Below are 21,028 nucleotides of genomic sequence, written 5' to 3'. Positions count from 1 at the left end.
TATGTGAATGTGTGTATCGCCGGTTGGGTAGGTGTACATATATACGACGTATTGTACAAACAATGTTATTTGAAATATTTTCAATAAAATGGTGAAAACCACATTCTTTTAAAGTGTTTCTGTTCGCAAAAAAAAGATCGCAAAAATCGACCCTTTCTTCCGGCTTCTACACTGGCCTAACCCCTTAAGCAAAATGACCATAACATTTTACTAGGGAATTTCTAAACAATTTTTTCATGGATTCTTAGAGAATATTGGGGAAAATTCTGAGGTGAATTCCTAGAAAGTTCTAGGCAAAATTGCTACGACGTTTTGAAATCTTAATCGTGAATTAGAAGAATATTTTTCGGGAAACTCGAGGTGAATTCCATAGGAATTTACAAAATATTTTCAAAGGAATACCGAGAAGAATTCCATGGAAATCAAATTATGAGGGCCGTTCTAAGAACATTCTGAGGAGAGCTCTAAAAGAATTCAGAGAAGAGTTTCAACTGGCAATTTCTGGCAGTATTCTAATAGAGTCTGTTTTCAAGGCAATTTCCAGAAGAATTTCAATATCGTTAAGATAAGACTGATTCTGATGAGTATACCAAGAGATTTCTTAAAAAAAACCCAAAGGCAGGGTATGTACTACCTTGAAAAACCTGGAAACCGGGAATGATCAGGAAATTTTATTTTTCGTGGAAAAATATTGAATTTTCGTGAATTTTAGAATTTCTCATATCAAGCACCATCCGATTTTTAGAAAATAAATTAGAATATATTGAAGTAGGTTGAGCCGGTTTTTGTCCCTAGTGGTCCTCTAATTGACCATATCCTAATTTTCAATTTTATTCATTCTTTACCAAATTTATTTCGAACATAGATTTTGCCCGAGAGGGGGACTCTATCTTCGATGCAGGAAACAATGTGTTTTGCTGTGGTTAGCTGCGCGCACGCTGAGTAGATAGAAAGAAGATTGATGATGATTCTGAAGATGTGTGAAGATTTGTTGAGCATCTAGAATTGAGATTTAGATGTGTCGCCCATCTATGTTTTGCCATATATCTACTCAAATAAATCCATGACGATTTATTTCAAATTGGGCTGAAAACTGGAGCACTAGTGCCATAACTGGTACACTTTTCCTACGGAACAGTTGAAACTTCAATTGTTTTTTGTAGGGTTCTGAATCCTGAATAATTTCAGCAGATTTTAAACTTTGACGAATTCTTGAAACCCTGGATTTAATAAAATCAGACTTTGAGAAATTTTCAAGAATCTGGAACGAACATAAACAATAAATGTGTTTTAAGAACGCAGATTAAAAACAAGCTTTGCAAAAGTTTCTCAGTTGATGGGCTTTAATGAATGAATTTGATGAGAATTTCCAAGAAGCTTTAGGGATGATTTCAAGGGAATTCAGAGGAGAACTCCAGGGAAAGAATTGTTTGGAAAACTTGAAGTGAAATCTGATGAAACGTAACGAGGATTTCAACGTAGTTCTGAGTGTAATCACAAGGGAATCCAGAGCAGAATTCAAAGAAAATTACGTACAGAATTCTGATGACGATTCCAGCGTAATTCCAAGAGAGTTCTATCTAAGGTACCCTATCCCAAGAAAAGTGGAAAGAATACAATTAAAATTTTGAGTATTATTCCTAGGAATTCTAAGAAGTATTCCAAAGTAATTCTAAGAATAGTTTCAAGGTAATTTTCAACTAAGTTTTTAGTTAAATTTCAAAGGCATACCTAGGAAAGTTCCAAGGCATTCCTGTAATCATGTTAACAGAAATCGAAGAAGAATTCCTAGGGTCCTAGGGAATTCTGAGCAGCATTTCAATAAATTTACGAGACTGCTCTTAGAGAATTCTGAGCGGAATTTAGAGGGGATTCCAAAGATAATTTAATAGGAATTTTAGGAGATGCTTAGTGAAAACTGAAGGGAGTGTATTTCAGGAGAATTGTTTGACAATTCCAATGTAATTCAGCGAACCTAATTAAGAAATGTAAGGGAACTGGAGAGTGAATCAAAGAGCCTCCTGGAGATCATTTCGTGTGGATAAAATTATAAAGGTATACCATTGAAAGTTCTAAGAAGCACTATGTGGGAATTAAGAGATACCTCCAAGGGGTAGGTCACTCCGCACACCAGTCTTGGATCATCTTTGTTGTCAGTGTACCGCAAGTGTGCCGATTATGCCGGTCATAGAGCAAGCTGCGTTTGTTTTGTAAAATATTCATCCCGGCAACCCCGTATTTCTGACACCTTGAATGTTTTGGTTTGAAATCGCAAGGATAAATCGGATTGAGGATGACGCGGGAAGTAGCGGATGAGCAAAATGATGGTGCTTTGTGTTCATAAGATAATAAAAGGGGGGTGTGTTAAACGGTTCTATAATGCCCTCAAAGGCAGACCAGAAACCTAGCCTTTCGTGATATGAAAAGCAACGGTCTATCAGCGGCCGGAAACAGTTGGAGCCGGTGGGGAACATTGTTTGAGACCGACTATAGAGGATGATGAATAGACTTCTGTAGTTTGTTTTTTTGTGAGTTGCAGCATTATTTGAATTAAGGGTATTAATGGGGACAAACAGACATAACTCTTTGAATAAGTTTTTCTTGAAAACATAGACCTCAAAGCAATGACATCGCTTGGGCTTCTCGCGTAAAACAAGCATGCTCATTAAGTCACAAACAATGTTGCATACAAGGTAAACAATATATAGAAACGTCAAAGTGATCCTATGCTATTGCATCGTTAAGTAGTTTGCGGAAATGATAATTTTCAAATCAATCGTTAAATGCGTGTGAGCGAACTGCTGGTCTGAGTTCTTCAGTCAGTCAAACAGCGCGTAATAACTTTGATGACAGTTGTCCAACATTGCTCCCATTTTATTTATAACAATCGAATGCCTACGATATTGTGCCGATGAATGTGCCCAAGCTGTGCCGATTATATATATCTCGACATTTCTCCCTATCTCAATGATTTGGGCAGTCCAAACAGGTTTCTGAAAGTAGCATAGCTCTGTAGTATTAAACCGGATCCTATTGCGATAAAAAATGTTTCAATGATACACTAGACTGATGCAAAATTTAACATTTTCGCCTCATACTGCTCAAGCGGTTCCAAATCAGGTCTATATTAGCCTCCCAAGAATTGAACTGATTTGGTAAGAAACTGACTGGGCACAAAACATTTGAAGTTTATATGCGAATTACTATGAGGAAACCTAACTTTTTCTTCGTAGTCTTCTATCCTTCGTCCATATTGCACCGTTAAAAAATTCTATAGCTATTCTTATGAAAATTTTCTAAGCTACAACTTTGCGGAATATTGTTTTTTAGCCAAACATCAAATTAAATAGTTATTAATTGTTTAAGAGATTAATAATCTTTTGGCATGCAACACTGTTTTCTGTAGTGTGACATATAGTAGCCATGATGTTTTAGCTCTATTCTACGCGCCAAAAACACCAATATTGCCTGCTGAGCAGTTGATAAAGCATAATCATAAGGTAATAGTGACTTGAATCATTTATAAATTTTGATCCTTACATTTTATCGAAAAATGGTCTTCAAGAAAGTTGTAGCTGTGAAAATTTACTACAAGTACAGTGATCAATTTTTAGAGCAGAGTAATAGGGTGAATTATTAGATAGATATGAACACAAAATTTGGTTTTCCCATAGTAATTTCCATATAAACTTCAAATGGTTTGAGCCAAGTCTTAGTTTCTTACTAAATGAGTTCAAATTTTAGAAGGTTAATCAGGAACCAAATTGGAACCGTTTGAACACTGTGGAGCGAGAATTTCAAATTTTGCATCAATCTAATGGTACACCCAACTGGGAAATGTAAGATTCTATTACAGATTTGCATGAAAAGTATGCATAATTTGCAATGATTCCCGACATGAACAGATTTTGCAATGTGTCGCCGTAAAGTAAATAATTTTGAAACATTGTGTGGCATTAGTTGGTGGGAAAATTTGCTTGATACAAGAGAGATTCAAAAACCCACACTCTATGACAATTCATAATATTGAAAAAGTACACAAAAATTACAATTATTGATACATTTTTGAATTGGTCCTGTGTCCATTTGTCGCTCAAAAAATCGATTAGGCGAAAACATCGAGATATCGAACATAGTTAACTAGAGAGTTGGCTGTAGTACGTTTTAAGCTTATCATTCGTACATCTTTTAGAAACTATTTTTATAAGTGTTACTAAACCTCCGTTTTGAAAGCATTCCAAATTATTTTTCATCATGAGCTGATCTCCCCCCGAGTGAAGTCGCTTCCGTTTAACGAAAAATATGACCCTCACGTGACGGACACTATTGGATCGTGCTTCTTGTGAACGCGGCGTGAGCTGGGAGGTGATTTATGCAAAACACTCCCCGATCGCAGTGACCCTCGGAAATGCATGCACGCAGTCTTCATTCTTTCCGACGACGGCAATTTTCGACACTCGTGCGGCACCAATCTGTCAACGAGAATCAAGCTCTTGATCGCATTTTCCGTCTGATCTAATTTGTATTTTGTTTTGTTTTGTGCTTAGGCAAGAAGCTGGTCCGAGGCAGGTTCTCAGAAGTGGACAGAAGTTTAAAAAAACTGCAACAAACCCACTGCGCAACCTGGGGTGATTAAGTTGAATTTATTTGAAAGGTTTTTTCTTCGTTTGGAGGCTACCGTGGCGCGTATCTAAACAGACGTAGACCGAATGTCGGATTTTTAAACAGTGAAAACATTAGGGGGGAAACAATCGCGAGTGACAACGTGTTCATAAGCTATCCGCATTTAGCTGGCTTCATTCTTACGGGTGTTGTTTTACTGATTATCAGCAAGATTTTAGTGGGTGGTGATTGAAAGCAACCGGAAGATACCGAGATTAATTTTCACTGGAATAAATGGAAAAAAAGTGCACAGTGATTCAGTGAGTAAGCGAAAAACCGCACGATCAGAGAAAAGAAGAACATCTTTCAGCATAAAAAGTTAATCCATCCATCCTGTGGAAGCAGAAGAGCCCCATACCTGTTTAGCCAGTCAGTGTTGTTTTCGTAGTTGTTGTTGTTGTTTGCCGCTGCGGTAAAGAAGAAGTTTAACACTCACACAATCGTGCTTTGCGAAACTCCAAGTCGGAATACAGCAGAGCCAAGAGAAGCCCATAGCAATAATTGTGCAGTCGTCGTCTTTGCTGAGGGCTAACCACTTATTGAAGAAGGAAGAAAGAAACGTGTACAACCAAATTGGCCGTACATACGTGCCAACTTCACTCACACAAACAAGGATTGGAATCGACTTCGGTGTGATTGACTTGTGGGGAAGCGAGAAAAAGTTGAAAATCAACTTTATACAATACTTCGGAGCCACCAGCAAGCAGCCAGTAGCAGCAGTCAGCAGCAGCAGCAGCAGAAGAGACTTGGCTTAGCCATTTCTTATTTGAAATTCTTCTGCATACACCGTTAGCATAGACCAAGGTGAGTTGTTGCTGTTGTTGTTCATGACGTTAGTTTTTGTTAGTATGATGGGGAAATGATTCTTGATGGTTGTTTTTCTTATTCCTTGTCGAGCGCTGCGTTGAGCTATTGGCGCTCGGCTGGGTTTCTTTTTTTATTCATTGATGGTTTGGCTTTCGAAATACCCTACTTTGCTTTCAAGATGCAATTGGGGACACTCTTGGAAGTGGTAACGAAGCTTTTTTTTTACAAAAAATGTCACTATAACAATGTCTTAACAATTTTTCACCATATAATTTCTGTGACATTTACCACCTCGGCTATTGGTAAACGAAATTGGAACTCTGAAAAAGTTTCGAGTTTGTTAATCCCTTCCCATAAGGCACCGTGCACTTATTACGTAAGATTTTTCTTGGGATTCTTCTATCACAGCCCAGCTCCACCTTAGTATGATCTTACGTCGAACATTAACAAGTTCTGTATTCTTCATGTTATTTTTCATGATTAAGTAATTTTTTTTTCAGAGATTCCATCCCTCCCTTGTAAGAAAACGTAAGAAAATTTTCCTTTAAAATCTTACGTTATAAGTGCATGGTCCCAAAAAACTCCATACAAAAGTTTAGATGACCTCAATGAAATGACATACATCGATCATCTTATCCAAAAGATTCCGTAATTCACTTGCTTGATTACGGAATCTTTTGCATAACTGTTTTGGGCCTGGTTTCGAAGACTGAGGAGGATTGAGATTTTCCAAATCCTCGAGGTCCACTGACTCACTCACTCATGTATCCTACGCACTTTCATTGTTGCAATTCGTGTCTGTTGATTTTCGCTAAAAGTCCTTACCGTTAAGTCAGTTCGTAGCCTTCCATTGTTGGTTTCTGTTACGGATATAATTTTCGACGGCAATGTGTGAATGGCCTTAGGTATCCACCCCCTAATGGAACTGCTATCTTAGATGTAGGTTCTGGGTATACTCATTTCATATTCAGCTGCTGGATGCCAGTCAGACGCTGTTTGTGCCGCACCTCCATGGTGGACCGTCGCACAGTGAGGTGAAGTGGTCTTAAGTACCTATAGTGGTACCAACTCACTTGACGGAGGCTGTTTTCGGAGGTTATGGTTTTTCGAAGATCTTTCATAGAACCTGCTGTTCAGTCCCGTCACATCTATAGACAGCTCCCGCAGTATGTTTGCGATTGGTTATTTTTTATATTAGCAATTAATCATCATATGTAATGGCCATCCTTTGCCTCCCTTAGCTCAGTCGGTAAAGGCATAGCTAAAAAGCAAGACCATGCTGGAGATGGTTGGGCTCGATTCCTGGTCCTGTCTAGGAATTTTTCTCAATTAATAACTGATAAGTGCATATAGAATACTAAGTTGAGATCACGCAATAAGCGAATATGCGGTAAGCAATAAGCTTGAAATGCGAAGAAGAAAAATAGAAGAATAATGACCATACGTTATCCGCAACCTACGACCCGTCCGCTGAGCCTAGCAGTCCGCCTGTATACGCTATAGCTTATAGGAACTAGAGAGGGTCTAGTATAAGAGAGGAGCGGATTCAAAACAATTTGCCTTGGTAACCTATACCCAAGTGAAATCTAGCAACACTGCCAATGTAATCAAGATAGGCGCTGCTCGATTGGCTCTGACTTTGACAGTTCGTTCGACTCAAAACCATCCAATCCGCTCCTCTCTTATACTAGACCCTCTGTAATAGGAACCATCTTGATCATCTCGTAACTTTGGTGCTCATTGGATAAAGGAAAGAAAGTTTTGAACCCAACTAATGTTTTCTGGAAGAACTTCAAATGCTTCGTAGACCTATCCTTAAACTATCCTAAACTCGCCTTGGAGTATATGAATATATCGACGTGTACTCTGATTTTTGTTCTTGATTTCATACAGAATCCGAAGTTCACACTTTCTGTTACATCACGCATAACATTTGATAACGACACAAAAGCATTTGTAAACAAACTTTCTAATGCCCTTTACACGCGAACCAAAGTAACCACACAAAGATTTTAACATCTGATTCGCAATCAGGGAACCCACACTTGATAACAACAGTTGCTAGAAATTTACTCCAAAGTTTTTTGAGGGGTTCATCAATTCCACCCCATATCGATATTTTCAAATTGGAAATTTTAAAAATGGCTCAAAAATAAACAACACGCCTGATATGATAAATAGTTGTACAGATCGCCTCATAGCTATTGATTTTAATACCATTGGTTTGAAAGTTTTGTTTAATGCAGACATTTATTTCTATATTTACATTATTAGGTGATCAATTTGCATCCGGATTACGGTACCAAAAAGTTGATGATTCCGTGAAGATTTGTAAGCATCTTGATCTATACCTACCTGGCTAGTGTTTCCTACCCGGGACATCCCGGGATACAATTCCCGGGAAATTTACCAAAAATCACGTTTCCCGATTTCCGGGAATCGGTTTCAATTTCCCGGGAAACAATTTTAGAAGAATTTTTGGGTGAAAGTTATTACGAATTTCCCAGAGAAGTCAAGTTAAATGTTTAAGGAGAAAATTTGAAGAAACTTCATGAGGAATCCGGTGATCTTCTAAGGGAAATGTAAAATGTTCCAGCATTGTCATGCAATGCCAAAAGGACTTATCAGTCGGAAGAAACTTCCGGGTGTGGAAAAATAATTCTGGCGTTAAATTCGGTTCAATAGAAACGTCCAATGAAAGTTTAAACAAATTAACTGGAGCAGATGGATGAACCTTCCAGCGGAAGAAGCTACCGATGAAAGCAGGTGAAAATTAATAGGGAGGTTGGAAAATTCTGAGAGAATTCAAAACTATCTTCTAGGTCAAAAGAATCTCCTGAGGGTAGTCGTTAACAAAAATTCCAGAAGAAGTCGTCGGAAGAAAACATGGAGTCAGCTTGGCAAAACTTTCCGATGGCTGCATAAATATTGAAAGGATGTGGTTAAACCATTGGTTAAATTATACTATACTTAATAAATCGTTCTACAGAAGTTATGAAATAACATTCTGATGAATAACTATTATGAATTCCATTTAATTCTTTGCTTGAATTCCCGGGAAGAGCCATCAGCTGTTTCCCGTTTCCCGGGAAAAAATAATTCCAAATTTACTTGCCAATCGTTCTTCAGAATCCAATGTTTGCACAATTACCTGCCCAAAGCGTCTTCGAATTTCTCTGCTGGTATCATTACAGGGCTGTTACAACAGGCGCGGATTTCGCGAATTTCGCGGATTTCGCTTTTTTCGCGGTTTTGTCGCGGATTTGAACTTTCAGTCGCGAAAATCGCGGAAACATTAAATGATGTCGCGAAAATCGCGAAGGGACTGATGTGCTGTCACAAAAATTGTGGAACCGAACCCGCCGCCTCCGGCTTAGTAATACCGTGCCTTTACTGACTAGGCTATGAGGCCCAGAACGATTTAGAGTACTCAAAACATCTGGTAAACTCGACAATAGTTCATGCATGATCCACATAGACATTATTTCGATACTAAAGACATTGTCCCAATCTCAGTTGATCTAGTAGATCAAATTATCTGAACACCAGGACGATTTGAAGAACCTTGAACATCTGGATTACTCGGAAATTGATCATGCATGATCCACATAGACACTTTGAATCTGATTGGACATTTTTCGATACTACAGACATTATTGCAGTCTTGGTTGATCTAGTAGAACAAATCAACTGATGTCCTGGACGATTTGGAAAACCTATAATTTCCGGTATACACAGTAATGAGTCACATATATACGATTCGAAAAGTGCTACACGCAAACCAAAAATCTATTACAATGAATGTTAGTTCCATTTCCTATCATCCTCTGTTCATGAACATCGCAGCGAATGTTAGAAGTTGACCTTACAGGCGATGTAATGGTTTTTTGCCTTTTTTTTATTTCGTGCTCTGTCTGTGCTTTCACCTACACAAGCAAGCATTTGCCTTGATTTTTATTTATAACATGGTAGAACGACGCACACCCTTGCCGCGAATCTCTCCAGCAGAAAAAGCATACGAAGTCGAGTGTGAGAGGAAAGGAACGCTTCTTGTTTGCTTTTAGGCTATCCTTATTCAGAAGTATGGAGAGAGCAGTGGAGAAAGCACAGGTCTGATAATCGCAACGTTCGTGGTTCGAGTCCAGTCGGCAACCTATTTTTTTTCGACATAATAAATTTACCTCACTAATACACTCTACATTTTTCGGTCTCCAATTTTCTTGCATTGGACCGCAGCTAGGTAAATCGCATCTTCGGTTCATGTGGTCTCCACTTACATCCTCTGATGATGAATCCCACATAATTGTAAGCGAATCTTACATCCACCGGTTGGGTGTAGGTTAGAAACAAAAAAAATAGAATCTCATAATGTAAGAGTGTTTTATTATGTTCACTAATCACTCAGAATTTATACTATACATAAATAACTGAAGATGATACATTTTTATTTTATTTTTTCAAAGGTTACAAACGATACTCCTTTAGCTCAGTCGGTAAAGGCGCAGCTACAAGGCAAGTCCATGCTGGAGACGACTAAGTTCGGTTCCCGTCCGGTCTATTAATTGTTCGGGTTGAAAAATTTCTCTACTTCCTTGGGCATAGGATGGTACAGGCATAGAAAGCTTTTAATTGAAAATGTGAAAGTACTTCAAAGAACACTAAAGCAAAAATCTAATGTGCTATAAGCCATAACCTTGAAATGCCATGTAGTAGTATACAAATGCTATTTTTAGGCAATGAAAACAGTTTTTTTTGTCGCGGATTCGTATTTGAAGTCGCGGATTTCTTTTCAGAAATCGCGGATTTCGCGGATCAAATTTAGAAAATCTTGTAACAGCCCTGCATTATCGGCGATCACCAGTGAGCTCAAATACACGAACTCGTCAATTTTTGATGTAATCACTATCGCTATTTTGATCACCTTTCCGGAATCCCATTCAAGTGTCCCCGAAACTCGGACCAAGCACATTACTCGTTCCATCGGACCTTGAGCCTCACCTTGACAAATCGTGCCAGTTTGCCACAGTTAGCCTGTTTCAGAGTTGTGTCTCTTGACAGCTTTGAGTTATCATAAAAAAAACTCTGAGTTATGACCAAAAAACTCAGAGTACTAACAAGAGTGCCTGGAAAAATGCATTGCGCTGTTCATTAAGGCAAAAGACCTGTGAAGTTTCCAGACATCAGGATGGATTTCATTGAGAACGACATCAATCCTCTAATTCCGCCTGATCTAACAATATTGGACGATTATCAAGTGGAAGCATTAGAGGACTGACAAAGTGAGGCGGGATGTGGTTGACTTGTCAAAATGCTGAAAAAAAAACACTGGATAAACTGACCTTTAAGGTCGACCAGACTTTTGCACAGCGGATGATGGCGTGCACCGTGAACAAAGTTTCGCGATTTCATCAGAAACCCATCGACATATTTTTTAAGAAAGTCTTATAAGTCTTATGACTACTCAAAATTTTTCTTGCGTCAAATCAATCGCGAGATAGAGCTGATTTTTTTACTTTCGGATTCTAACTGAAGCAGACTGTATGCGTGGTATTTCTGTCAAACCTACCGAATGCGGGAATCCTGCCTAGTATTGCCCAACGAACTCTCTTTGCTAACGGTAATAGATAAGGACAGAGTATTTGGGAGATAATTTTGTAGTCAGTGCTCAGCATAGTAGTTGTAGTAATCCAACTGGTTGTTCTTTTTGTTTTAAGTTGGACCCATGATTCCTTTTCGTCAAATCCTCCGGTAATCTCTCCTCCTTCCAAATCTTGGTAATATAATAACCTTATTCAACGCTCTAGATAGTGCTTCGCCACTCGTTTGATAGTTAATCAACGCCAGCAGCTTCATGGTTTTGAACCGACCAATCTCTTCCTCGACCTCCTGGAGGTCTGCGGCCGGGAATCTGTCGTCATCTGCACGACCTCTTAGGTCTATTACTGAGCCATCTTCGTTCTCTGCAATATCGCCGTTGTCCGATTTTGTCAACACGTTTCCACGTTTCACGTTTCGTCTTTTATTTGCTTGTGCCCTGACTTTTAAATCTTAAACTTTATTTAATATGATTCTTAAATATTCTGGATAACCGTTAAGTTTTGGACGTGGTTAAAAAATCAAGGTTTGCAATTCATAAAATTTGCGGAAAGCTTCACCTGTGGTGAAATATGACCATTCTTACTTATACAAATTCCACCAAGAGTGCTCATATAAATAGATGCTGCCCACCTCCCGGAGGTTCCTGAAACATGGTTAGATGTGGCACTCCAAATGGCTACCTTTGAACAGAATTTTGAATTTTCATGTTGTGGTTTTATATGGGTTTAGTCTCATCATGTTCCGGTTATATCTCCGGAATCAGTTTATATGTTCTAAAAATATTCAAAAAATTCTATAGGATCTTAGTACCTTTCATTTGGGGTTTTTTGACTCCAATTCGGTTCCGTGGTTGCCGAGAAACACATCTTACTTCCCTAAATCTGTTTGCTGATTTTATAAATATTCAAAGCATTTAATGAAACTGTGAAACCTTTCATTTGGTGTTTGTTGCTTCCAATTTGGTTCAGTGATTGCCGAGAAACACGACTTAGTTTCCTAAACCGTTCATATCCATAGTAGGATGTTGTTCCGTCTATATCTCCCGAACCAGTTGATCGATTCTATAAATATTTAATTAATTTGGTTGTTGTTTCGTCCAATTAGGTTCAATGGGTGTTGATAAACACGGCTTGATTCCCTTAATCCGTGTTTTTCGGATTTTGTTCCCTCCATATCTCCGTAACATGTTAACCGATTGCAAAAATATTCAAAAGCATTCTATGGGACCATGAACCAAAGATTGTTCCAACTAATCCTGAAAGTTTTCTCAGTAGTCCCGTGAAAGTGTTTTAATACTACTCCCGGAATTTTATTGTCTTGGAGTTTTCCCCGCAACCTTCTTCCATCTTTCATCGGAAGCTTGTTCCAGTTTTTTAGGTTGTTCTTTACGTCTTCTGGAAGGTTCTTCTGACTTCCACCGGAAGACTCTTGCAACTTCTCCTGGTAGTTTACTCCGGTTTTTCCCCAGTAGAATTTTTAATTTCATGCTGTAGTTTCTTTCGACCAGTCTTGGAAAAATATCAAAAAATCAAATCTCACCAAAGATCCAGATCACGCTTCATTTTCGTACACAAAAGTCAACGAGCAAACAACTGCGGTTGATGTTGCAAGCTTTGATATGGCAGCTCGGAATATCAAGTTAACAAAACTCACCAGCCACAAATCTCGCCAAACTGTGGTGAGATTGAGTTTCATGACTTTTGCTTTACACCCGAACGCAACCGAAACTTCGTGTCTGCTATCAGTGAAGAAATAAAAGATATAGAATTGTTACACCTTCTCTTTCTAAGGTGCAACAGAATCATTTTTGCTTCGATTCAACTCTCAGCTTCAACTTTACACGTTGTGAATAGTTTCGCAATATCAAAGGAGCTCAAAAAATCAATATCAATCGTGATATTTTGCTCCAATATCACGCGTGATGCTCTCAATATGAGTATGAGAGCAGGAAAGTATCAATTTTCTAATGATTATGCCATCAATGCTTTCGACAGCATCTGGGAGTTATTTTTCAGACTTGCGCTGATATTTTGTTCTGACTGGTGCGGGACGATTCTTTCGATTTCTTTCTACTTTTGTTATCTAGAATAAATGTTCAACGGAGATTGGATGGGCATTGAAATGTTCACAGGGAATATACTTTAAAACGGGATTAAAAACAAGTGTTTCATATGCAGAAATACCCTTAGCGAAAAGTTCAGAAACAGTCAGTAAAACAACCAGGGTATCTACTACCAGGAAAACCTGGAAAATCTGAGAATATCAGGGAATTCATTTTTGGACCTGGAAAATCAGGGAATCTCAGGGAATTTAATTGAAATTCAAGGAAATATTTCATATTCACAGAAGAAAGACAAACTGTTGCTAGGTTCTAACAACTTAATTACTCGGTGTAGTTTGTGGTTGCTCAATGCTTGATATGGCATTTTTGCAAGTTGAGCGAAAATTACTAAAATAAAAAGGTATTTTAATGATTTTGCGCCTTATATAAATTCAGCTCCTACTGGGTGTTGACTGTTAAGCTGAGGTCCTGAGGGTTGATAAAAAAAATCTATTTCCGTAGACACTAGACGTTGTTATTTGTTGCAAAATATAACCTCCAAATGGGTATGTGCGTCTCTTAGAATATGTTACGCCTAATTGCGTCTGACGTAGATCCTTTGAGCGCATTGGAGCGCTTTTGAACAAATTCAAGACTGGTAAAGAGTTGAGAGAATAAGTAGATTTTTTCTGATCACTTGTAGTGCTTGTCCCTTATTGTGTTCTTAACAGCCTGACTAGCTCAGAGAATAAACTAAATGAGTATTTACGATAATGGCCTTGGAATAGCACTTTTATGATTGAATAATGATTCAAGAAACGTAGACTAACATTGCCTCGGCAGCATAGAGTGGCGTTATTCAGTATTCTAGTTCCTAATTGTAAATCTGGTTATCTTGGAAAATAATCTTCTTAGTGAAGTTTTAGTATTGCAATTGCGATGAAATTAAGCTACTGAATTTTGGAAGTGAAAGCTTTGTTTTTACGATTTCCCACCCTAGGAATCTAGTCGTGAATTAGCGTTTTGTTAAGCGTATTATCCGGAATAATTTTCTTGTGGAGCTGGGTCTCAAATTGTACTCAAAGGAAAACATTATAAACAGTTGAAGTAATGAAATTGGGTTGTTAGCAGAATGCTTAAATAAAACAGCAAAAAGGTTATCTTCCATTTAATTCCACTTAATAAATTTTGGTATCCATGACAGATACGTATTTCGACTACAATGTGCAGTCTTCATCAGTGTCATTCCTAGTAAAGAACTTTTTAAAATCTAACCCCTTAAGTACTGATCTCCTAGGTAAAAAAGTCAAGATCACAGGTATAAAAATGAAACTGCAATGTGTTGAATCGGAACCTACCTAACTAATAAAAACCAAAGATTTAAGTAATTTTTTTTTTTTTCCTTTGGTTTGTTTTTTCCGTCGATCTTGTTTTCCGTGCTGAGCACCAATGCTACCGACGTGCCAGGAAGGCAGCTCCCACACCTGGACCCTACCTATCGACCCATCAACTCATGAACCGGGGACCAACGGCTTTACTTCCCATCCGAAGGAAGGCGTGATCAGAGATGTTATGCCTCAGAACATCCCGGCGGCGCCGACTGGGATTGAACCCAGGCCTGCTGGGGTGAGAGGTATTCACGCTTACCACTACACCACCGGCGCCGTTAAAGATTTAAGTAAACTAAAGGAGAAAAATCTATACAACTCTGTAATAAGGAAAATCCCAACCTTTTTTGCTGTTTTATTATAAACAAATTAAAGACAAGTTTTTCATATGCAAAATGTAGGAGAATTGAGTAAATTATTTCACGAAGTCATAGGGAGTTTTGGTGAATATTTTCAACACTGCTTCTAAGGGTGAGAAAATCGCCATGCTAAAGACCTCTTCTCGTATCATGAAGTTAATCGAGCAAATTTGTTGCAAAGTAAGCTATTAAGCAAGCCTTGTTTGTAGATTGATATCGAGATGGTTGCAGTTTCCTACACACGTCCCTATTAATCATGAATTGAACTGATTCCCTGGCGCTTACAATTTGTGAATTTAGAGAAATGCGATGCCTTCCCGTTTTTGGCAACACACGATTCCTGTCTTTTCTGCATCCTATAAAATGTATCGAACGCTTTATTCAATTTGAGATTGTACTGGACCACTCTTTATGGGTTAGAGGTCCATGTGGTATTTTATGAAAATTGTCCAGAAAGCACTACCAAACTAACAATTTTGGCTGCAGACTTGCCTAAAAATTTCCTTATGCAGCTAACTTGTTTCTGTATAGGCTAGTATGCAGCTAGAATTGGTTGTTGGGTAGTACATATCTGAGGAAAATAATAGCTGATGAGGTCGGGTTGAAAAAACCATGAAGACACCGTACCTGTATTTTTATTTAATTATTGGAAAATCAGTGAATTTCAGGGAATTTGGTTTTCTTTTTTGAGTCGACACCGTGAACAACTAATAAGGGTGACAACATTGCCATGTCAATAACAGGAAATGGAGTAAATTTTGGAGAAAAAAAATGGATCATAACTTGTTGAAAACTTTCTGGCGATCAAGTGAGCATTCTAGTGATGAAAATGCTTGTTTTGGAGACTAAACTGATCATTTTATGATAACTTTATCTTTAATTTATTTTTTTCCCATCATGATGGCCATTTTTAAAGGAATCACGTTAACAATCTACGTGGTATATCGCGCTTAAGAAATATGTTGTAATACAAAATTGCCCTTTTAACCATTCCAATCTAATAATAATAAAAGAAGAATAAGATTGTTATGACAGCACAGTTCACGAGAAAAATAATGCCTAACATACACACTTAGTTAGTATTGTGTATCGCATGGAGAGCCCAACCGAGATGCTAGCCTATTAAGACTGCAGTTGGTCACTCTCGAAAAAAAAAGAAACTAGAGTATTCAAAATAAGTTACATCATAACAGCAAATTTTGATTTCAATTTGATCTCCAGCTTTGCTCGGGTATGGCAGCGACCTGAGAGTAGTTTCCAAAATGTTTCAAATTTTGAAATATGAACAAATCACATAATCTTTGAATACATATCAAGGCGGCATTCCAGACCGAATCAATCCTCCATCGATTGTGCAATTTAGCTGTTTCCGAAACAACTTTTACGAGCGGCTTTAGCTTTTCGATCCCTCCTACACCCACCGACAAAACACCTCGAACGTGCCCATCAGCCCAACCGGTAGTAAACATATTATAAAATACGAAAATTTATGCTTGCTACCGCGAAGCATCCGATCGAAAAGAGTACAACATCCAAAAAGCCTCAGGCCCGCATGTATGCACTTGCAACATACAAGCATATCCATATGTAGTGCAAAGTATGTACATGAGCATGCCCCGGCACCCGCTTGCTCGAACAACTTAGGTACTTCCTTTATTATGGTGTTTTCTTTAAGTTTTTCACACATATATTTCAGCATTCACAGTCACGTCGGCTATTTCGTGGGGCTTGGCGTAGTTGCTACCAAGTTTCAATAGAAAACAATAAATTGTATACCACACACCACCACCCATTCGACGACCGACCGTACCTCTCTATACGTACACAATGCTTTTGCTTATGCCAAAACAAGTTGGACATCTTATTTGAATTAATTCACCGGCGAGCCGTTTGTTGTTAGCCGTATCCGGCGTTTGGACGTTCGAAATTTTATGGTTATTGTTTTGTGATGAACCGATCAAAATTGTGGACCATTGACTGTGACGATTATTTGTTATTATTATTATTACATCAGCTGAGTGGTTGACAGTTACAAGTTCCTTCGATTTCGTCTTCATTCAGGAAGTATCAATTTCCTATTTGAAACTTCGTGGAAGCGTTTCAAACGACTTGACGTTCAAGTGTCTTTGGGTTACGCAAGCTTGGACATCCAAATAGTTTATTTTTCACGGGTTTGGAAAAAAAGAACAAAGTTAATTTTAGTAGTTTTTCTTGGAATATGGGAAACGGTCAGAACCAGACACCCTGAACACGGAAATTCTTTTGACGGCGAGCAGTTCCAGAAGAGTTGAAAACCGTCTGGTGTCTGGATGGTCACATGGGCTTCGTATTCTACGCGGACGTGTCCACTGGCAGCAGCAGCAGCTTCACGTCAAGTAAGAAGCGTGATTTATGGGCAGTTTTAGCATCGGTGTTACGTTGTAGTTAATGAATTTCCGACTACCGGGTGCAAAGAATAAAAAAAATGTCTGTAAGCAAACCGAAATGCCAGGAATTTGAACCAAGAAAACTACCCAACATTGAACAGAGACCAGAAAACGATGATGAAAGCGCTTCAATTGAAGCCAACTTTTATAGCCGAAACTGAAAATGCATACAATGCATCTGAATGCTTACAGAGCATAACATTAAGCTTGGAAGGTATGGAAGAAGATTATGCTAAACAGTCATAAATGAATGGCAAGTGTTTTGTTCGGCTTACTTTTGCTTTATGGTCTTAACTTGTAGCAACATCTGGAACTTTGTGTGTACGTTGTGGAACTTTGTGTGTGTTGAACTTTTACTCAATGCAATGTAAGCGCAATTACGATCTGTTTTCCAATTTTGATGTTTATTCTGTGTTGTACGAAAATAACCCCCGGTCTGCAGTCGCGCATCAATGGTGGCAACGAAAAGTTGGCACAATCATGGTGGAGAGTGTGGTAAAATTACAATTTAATGATAATGATGATGACCCAGTCAAAGAAGTGGCAGTTGTCAGCGGCCATTTCGGTTTTACTGTTTCAACTTTACCTGACATAGGGAAGTATTAAATTCATCATCTTGACGCTATTGTTGAGCTGAGGAATTTGGCCACAACCGAGACAATAGGAGACTTTTGTGTTGTCACTCATGTTTATCTGAATGAATGGGAAGATGCAAACGAGCAATCGTTATACAATGAAAAACTGCTTGCAAAAGTGCTTGAAGATTTATTACCGAAATTACCGAAGGATTCTGTACACAAGTCCCATGGGAAAACCAACCAGCTCGAAATCTCCGATCAAGTTAGATGTAATGATAAACAACGCATTTTGTTCGTTCCATCCTTTGATGATTAAGCAGACAAGCAGACAAGCATGCAACAAATCTCTAACATCTTACATACATCCGAAAGACACGGAAGTTGAACAACCTCTCGCAAACCTCTGCTACTGTTGGCAAACCCTAACCCTTAAGATCGTGTTGAAAATCTACGAGCTTCGCCGCAATTTCGGTTTCAATGCATCATAAATACCGTGGAAAACTTTTTTGTGTGTTTCTTTTCGTCGGCAGTTCACCGAAAAAGCGGGAAGATCGCACTCATGATAGATAAACAATTGAATTTCCTCTCTATCTCCCTCACCACAACTGCCATACTGCTGCACGTGTATGAGAGGAGCAGGCGTTCGTTTTGTTGGAGAATGAACTGCATATTAATATTTCATAACACATTTCTCATTTGATACAAATCGGATCAACTTTCGGGCAGCCTTTCAGCTGATGAAACATGTTCGTAAATTTGGAGCTGCTTATCCACAGTCTGTGTAATGTATCCCAAATGTTAGATCCCACGGAAATTGGGTACTGGGGGGCGAGAAGGCAATCATAATTAATATAATTGATGTCCGGTTTTTTCTGCTTCTACGAGAGCCGCTCACGGATTGTTTCGTCGGTTTAGAAAGAAGCTCAAGCGATTTCAAGTGGAAATTTTGACTAAACTAATTCTATGTATGCTAACCGTATGACCTCTCTTTTTTACTCTATATGCGTTATATTATCGGGAAATATCATATCATATTGCCGGCTTTTCCATTAGTGTTCTAGAACCACATCTACAGTTATTTAAGAACTTTTTATGCCAACATATGCATTAATTTGTATACTGTGTGACAAGCAGCGGTGGCAAATGCACATTCTTGGCAAAACCATTGTCCAGAGCGAAACAAATCAGCCAGCACACGGTGGTTGTGTATATCTACATTTCAAGTAAACGGTTCAGATAGAGAATTGGAAAAATATCGCAGCTCATTCTTTTTCAAACCGTTTATAATAATTAAATTTTAGCTGCAAGCTTGCGTGAGACAGTAATTTATCAACTCCCTTATTTACGCATAATTATAACATCGATGCTTATGAGTGGTTAGCAGGCTTGAGCATGCTCATTACAGCTTAAATGCTACTTTACGAAATCATGAAACTATGAGATATTATAATTATATTTTTTATATGTATAGTACTCACTCATCGCGATTACTCAGTACAGCTTAATAAAGTTGATTTCAGTTCTAGATATTGCGAATATGTATAAGTTTAGAAGGTATACATTTTTGTTTTCGATCATTAAATCCGATTTATTAAAATCTTGAAAAAAGGTTGAATAGGGCTAACTACCCCATTTCCGGCTTATTAAGCACAACCCGCACTCAGTCTTTCTTTCCAGCACCAAACGGAATGTGATTATTACTGATGGCCTTGAAATTTATTTACCTTTCCGTACGTAACGTTAGATTTGATAAAGAGAAACAAATCGTTGAGATATTGTCAAAAGTCTAACACTGCTTCTTGACGCCAAACTCGGTCTACGAATTCTTAACTCGGCCTAACGCATTGAAACGCCAATGAATTCACTTCGGCCTATCGGATAAAGAAAAAAAAAAAATGATTCGGTCGGAGAACTTCTTTTGTTTGTGGAAATTATGGGTACAAACCTTCATATCACGCGTTCTCATTGACTTCATTCGGTAGCTTATTATCTAAAGTATCGTACCTAATACATAATTGACTTGTTAACTCTGAAATCATGGATTCATTTGAAGTTTTCTGCTCCATAGGCCCAAAATGGGCGATTAGGCTGAAGTAGTTCCCTACCTTATCTTTCAAATTATTTCAAAATCTCAGAGTATTATAAATTGTGTATAACATTTTTATTTTTATGCAACACTGCAATTCCGCAGTCACGGGATACTTGATATTTTGCTTTAGGTCTGCCATCAATAATTTGTTAGAATATAGATGAATCGAGTAATTTTACTTTTTTTTAAAACTTGAGAACAATAAAAAACGTAACTATCCAAATTTTCGCAACTGCAAATCTCTGCAAATTTTTATTTATTTATTCGTCAATCAATCAAATCGTAGACTACATATTAACATTAGGACTTATGTTCTATGACTTCGCAGGGTTCTGAAATATATTTTTAATTCTGTTGAGGGCATATTTAGGTCAATCATTTCACAATGATGATTTTGAACAGTCATCATATGATTTACAGGTCCAAATTTAGCGTAATTGGTCCGATGGCGATCTATTGCGAACAAGTGTCGATTGCGTTATTATCGGGAAGGTGCATACAAATTTAACCTTGACAATAGATCAGTTGAGTCAATGCTTTGCGAAATGATATTGTTTAATAAAGAAATCTTTGCGTAATTCCGACGTTCTTTCAATGTATGAATGCTGATCAACAAGCAACGTGCTTCATATGACGGGAGAGGAGAAGCCGTCCAACCTAACTTACGTAGTGCATATAATAAAAATTGCTTTTGGATTGACTCTATTCGTTCTTCATGCTTTTTCATATAGGGTGACCAAACAACGCTACAATGTTCTAAAATTGACCTCACATAAGCAACGTAAAGTGATTTTATTGTATAAGGATCTTTAAAGTGGAGACCGAAACGTTTTATAAAATTAAGCATATTGCCTGCTCTATGTATTATTGTGTTATAATGGTCCACAAATATCAATTTGGAACCGAGAATAACACCTAAATCTCTTAAGTTTTCACATTTTTGAACTTTTTCATTACCTAATGTAATACAAAGATTTTGTTTGTTTAGTTTTCTACTGTACGTTATAAGATTACATTTTTTAATATTTAGTTTCAATAAACTTTTACTACACAAAAACATAAAAAAACACATTCATTACG

The 21,028-nt window shown here is 37.9% G+C and overlaps 1 protein-coding gene across 2 annotated transcripts in view; it reads left to right on the top strand.

The window, feature by feature from the left end:
• The window catches only part of nuf (rab11 family-interacting protein nuf), a 346,264-nt gene that overhangs the window by 5,632 nt on the left and 319,604 nt on the right, over positions 1–21,028 (top strand). The window contains exon 2 of one of the 2 annotated variants that reach the window (XM_065223419.1): positions 4,831–5,466. The gene's annotated coding sequence lies outside the window, so the exon portion shown is untranslated. Of the gene's footprint in view, positions 1–4,790; positions 5,467–21,028 lie in introns of those variants that run through there. The other variant, XM_065223421.1, reaches the window with a different exon arrangement.

Source organism: Ochlerotatus camptorhynchus, unplaced genomic scaffold (genome assembly GCF_037179485.1).
Source record: "Ochlerotatus camptorhynchus isolate MF236.1 unplaced genomic scaffold, CSIRO-AGI_Acam_v1.1 ptg000192l, whole genome shotgun sequence".
Taxonomy (NCBI): domain Eukaryota; kingdom Metazoa; phylum Arthropoda; class Insecta; order Diptera; family Culicidae; genus Ochlerotatus; species Ochlerotatus camptorhynchus.
Note: the sequence above shows the minus strand (reverse complement) of the source record. Positions and strands in the feature narration are given on the sequence as shown.